Below are 5,209 nucleotides of genomic sequence, written 5' to 3' on the forward strand. Positions count from 1 at the left end.
GGTAAAAGAAAATCAAAGATTTTCAATTACCAAGCTGAAAATAGGAGGACAAGAAGACAATAACTCTAACGAAAGTCGGGCCTCAAATCGTCCAAAAGAAAAAGAAAAACACAAAAACACAGATACAAGATAACAAAACAAATTACAAGAAAAACTGCAAAAGAAATCATAAGAACAATAAGAAAAAGACTAGATCTGAAAAACTCATGCTAAAAAACCCAAAAAAATGAGACTTGAAACACAAATTACACAACTCAATCACCACTTCTAAGGGAAGAAGATAATGAAAATTCTGATATTTAACCCAATAAATTGCTATGAGAATTCTTTGACATATTCAACCTTCTAAGCACAAGACATGTGACTAAATTTAGCTCTCCTAGGCTAAAATGGAGAGCAAATAAAGTCTAGTTTTAAAGAAGGTTAAAAAATCAAAGAAAAAATGACTTAAAATTATTATATTTTTTCCTTCATACAAAAAAAAAGATGAAATCTACACTATGAAGGAAAAAGAAAATGAAGCTCAAAGCAGAGAAAATAAATAAAAAAGAATACTGTGAGACGGAGCCATCCAAGATGGGGACTCAACACCCATTCTAAATTCTGATTTTTCCTTCTTGAAGAGGGAAAAAGAAGACTAAAACAAGTGGTGATAAAAGAATAGGGATGAAAAAGAGAAAGAAAAGAAAGTTTTCAAACCCATATCTTTTTTCTGGTTTTTTGCTTTTAGAGAGAATTCTCTCTCTCTAAAATTTTAGAGAGAGGTAACTCTCGACTCAGTCCGAACTCTATGTTAACTCTTGTATTTATTTAAAATAATTTTAACCACGTATTTTATAATCACAATCGATATATTTAAAAATGCTGTTATCAATGTATAAAAATTGGTTCTCAAGATATAATTAATTATATATTTTATATTGAATAAGTTAAACAAATGTGAAGTAAGTATGTAAGTGTGATGTTTCAGAAGCGTCAAATGATATAATGATCTAATAAAAAGAAAAAAGAAAATCTACGGAGGAAAAACAACGATAATGAAATAAACACATTCTTTTTTAAAATGCGCATGCATACTGTGGACATGGGCCATACGCACGCCCGACCGATATGCGGACGTACAGAGGTCTCTTGAAAGCCACGCTCGGCGGCGTAAAAATGCTTTCGACCGGATCGCTTTAGGTCGGTCGGTATCGTCTCGGCAAGGTCTCGAAACGATTAGAGATGTTCGGAGTCGCCACCAAGCATTTGTGGGATGCTTGGAACCCGTTCGAAATCCACTTTATACCTAGGTTAAATCAAGGCAAAAAGCAGTGTTTGACATAGGTACTAAAGATAAGGACTCGTCCCCCTTTTAGCATTATATGCCTAAAATGACTCTCGTGCGCCCTGGATAAGGCCATCCACTATCCAAAGGTTCTGAGTAAGGGGTGAGGGTACGTATTGGGAAGCCCTTTAATCGGACACCCAATCCTGCCCGCGTTAGCGGCCTCTACTGATCGATCGTGGTTGTTTAAGTGCAAAAGTTGATAAAACGGTTAAAATGCATGAATGCGCATCCAAGAGTTTAACCTAACATGTGAGCTTTCTGAGTCGGTTTGTTTATCCAAGTATCAAGTATAAGATGTCAAAGTTGGATTTAGATTGATTGCATGTGAAAAAGGAAATTAAATATCCATTTACCAAGTTCGGGTTATGATGCTTAACACGACCCATTTATTGAAAAAGGGTGTCAAATGACAAAGTGTAAAAACACGTGAACTCGTCAATTTGATCCGTCATGTATGCGGATTAACCGTAATCGGGATCGTCCTAGACAAGTACCAAAAATGAGGCAGAACAGTGCCAGGCAGCCCCCCTTGGGGCGCGAGCCTATTGGCGATGGAAGGGGCTCTGCCCTGGTTTTGAAATGTGAAAACAGGCGGTCCCTTGGGGCGCGAGCCATGAGCCGACCCAAGGGAGCGTCTCCTGGTTTTTGAAAAGGTTATTTAAAACCCTATTTATGATGAAAGATTTGCAAATATGATTTGCATGACTCGGAATAATTACTATTGTGTTAGTAATATTCGTTGTCGGATTTGCATGTTTTGAAAAGCATAATAAAATGGTAAAAGAAAAATGTTTGATTTGAACTAATTATGTTAAGTTCATATTATTTGTAATTAGTCATGTTTGTCATCGTACTCGGATTAAACCGACATGGTATAAACAACCAAGGATGATTATGAATTATGACTAATATGTTTACAAATGTAAACAAATGAGAAAAATGGTAAATAAAATAAAAGGGTGTTAAAATACCCATTAAAATGTAATTAACCAATAATATCATCGAGTCACGGAATAAACCGTCATGGTATAAATTAAAGAACCAAGGATGATTTTTGTAATGGTCAAAATATGTTTATCATAAAAATGAATTAAAACATTTGAAATGGTAAAAACCGTAAAAGGAAAGAAGTAAGAATAAAAGAAAGTGTTGAAGGAAAGACGAACTCAAACACGGATGAGTCTGACCTGAGACCCACAAGAGGCGCGAGCTCCCTTGCATAGCAAGGAGCTTTTGTCTCAGGCCAAAACTCGGTTTTGGCTCGTCTTACCTATATTTGAATCGTGTTATCCATTGTTCATGCTTATAGACTCATAAAAACAGTAAATACATGAAATAAAGGAGTTGTTTACACCCTCAAACTTACGTGTATTGATGTTTGCGAAATTGACGACTTTAGAGACGGTTTTCTCGTTGTGACTAATCGCGATCAAAGAAGTTTAAAAAGAGTGTCTTAAAAAAGGATTTAATTTTGAAAATGAGTTGAAAGTATGTTAATTAAAACATGTTGATTGATTAGTTGAGTTGGTCGAATGAGTCGGTCGAATGCACGGCGACAGTACCAAACAATATGTGTAAGGCTTGTGTTTACGATCGGTAGGTCGTGAACACGTGTCGATTTTGTGACTTAGGAAGTCGAGTATAAAAGTTTAAGGGAGATGTGAGGGGGCGGACGCTCGCGTGAAGATTGTGGTGTGTGATGGTGGGTATTTATAGAGAAATGTGGGATGGTAGGTCGGTTGTGTTTGCTTGGAGGCTAAGGAGACACCCCATTGAGGCGCGAGCTACCCTCTGACTCAATAGGGTGTGTTGTCACTTTCGCAAATTTGGATTTTGCATTTGTTCTAACCAATGTTTTGTTGGTTGTGATTTGTGGTCTTTGAGGTTTGCTTAGCCGTGTAAGCTTACTCTTAGGTGATTTTTGGGGTAGGTATTTTGTGTCTTTGACTCGGGTTTGACCCGTGTGAGTCGGGATTTGAATTTCGAGTCGGTTTTTGGCTCGGTGTCGGTTTTAACTCTAAATAGAGTTATTTTAATGGAAATGACATGATAAAGACATTCATGGCATTATTTTTGACATTCGAGATTTGGGTTGACTCGGGTTGACTCAGGTTGACTCGAGTTGCGGGTTTCTGAGTCGGTTTTGGGTCCAAAGACGGTTTTAACTCTAAATAGAGTTATTTTAATGGAAATGACATGATGAAAACATTCATGGCATTATTTTTGACATTCGAGATTTGGTTTGACTCGGTTTGACTCAAGTTGACTCGAGTTGCGGGTTTTTGAGTCGGTTTTGGGTCCGAAGACGGTTTTAACTCTAAATAGTGTTATTTTAATGCAAATGAAGTTAGAAAACTTTTGAAATCATTTTTCATATCCGAGTAGTGCATTAAACCGTCTCATGTATAGCCAATCCACGCACGCATATCAAAAACACGTTATAGTCCGATCATCATCGGGTGGTTTTTGGAAGGTGCAGATACTGGGTATCTACACATACAACTATTATAAATATGAAATATGTCAAACAGATAAATAGATAGAACAAAATGCAGAATGTTGAGGAAATGGCAGAATATTTGTCTTATCTAACTATATATAGAATAATGTTTAGCTTATTTTAAATTTAGGTTGGTTATAACCGTTTCAAAAAAGACCATCTTAAAAACAAAAGTAGGCAACGAAACTTGGGGTAGTTAACCCCCGAAACACGAAGAAAGAAGGAACTTTTAAGCTTTAGATAAGTCACCTAATAAGATTTCAACTCTTAGAGGTATTTTTTTATAAGAGTAAGACTCTCGTGAGATCGTCTTATGTAAAGATATTTGCGAAACATAATTTAAAATAATAACGGAGTATCAACTAACATCTACCTAGTATAAAAGCTAGGTTTTTTTAAAGAGATTCTATTGGCCCCTCGATTTCAGGAAATGAAAAAAACTTTTTTTTGTAGGACCCCACATGTTTATTAGTCTTTTAATTAGTGTCTTTCTTCACTTTAATTGATTTAATCTTTTACCAACATAATTAAAGAAAAGGTTAATCATACAATTATGACCTGATATTAAATTTTAATCATATAATAAATTACATATATTATAATTTAAATTTATTATCGAATAACCAACAAAGAAATTTTATACAAGGAAATCTCGAGTATATGTAATACATTTAGATTTAGATTATTTATATTCATTATAAAAAAAACTCTTGAATACCCTTTTACTTAGTATATCAATTGAACAATTAATCATGTGAAATTATATATGCACAACTTGAAAACTTTAACACGGTATGTCTTTGTTATACAGTGTATCGTTCAAATATTAATAAAAAAACATTACAAGTAAGTATAAAAGGATCAACTGACATATATTAAATAACATAATTGAAAAAGCAACCCGTGTATTTTGTGCACGGGTATAAAACTAGTATACTGTATTTCGTAAAAGAATAGAAAAGAGAAAAAAAGAAAAAATAAAAAAAAGATAACTACCACGAGACTATGGGGGTGTTTGGTAAACGGCGGATTGAGAAATTTTCAGCATATTCAAGGCTTTTAGCATGTTTGACTCACCAATCTACTATTTTGAGTGTTTGGTAAATGACATATTGAAATAGTAGATTGGAGCTCAATCTACTGTTTTCCAATATGCTGCTCTACCCAGCATATTCACATTAGTAGATTGTGAAATATGAATCCGTCAACAATCTACACATAGATACAACAATCTATTAACCAAAATCTGCTAATTACCAAACACTTCTACTAAATCTGCTAATTGAAATATACTAGTCAAACCTGTTAATCAAATCTGTCATTTATAATCTGCTTGACCAATGTAATACTCCGTATTTATAAGTCTTGGGGTACTCTAT

The sequence above is a fragment of the Silene latifolia genome, chromosome 9 (genome assembly GCF_048544455.1).
Source record: "Silene latifolia isolate original U9 population chromosome 9, ASM4854445v1, whole genome shotgun sequence".
In the NCBI taxonomy this organism is placed as follows: domain Eukaryota; kingdom Viridiplantae; phylum Streptophyta; class Magnoliopsida; order Caryophyllales; family Caryophyllaceae; genus Silene; species Silene latifolia.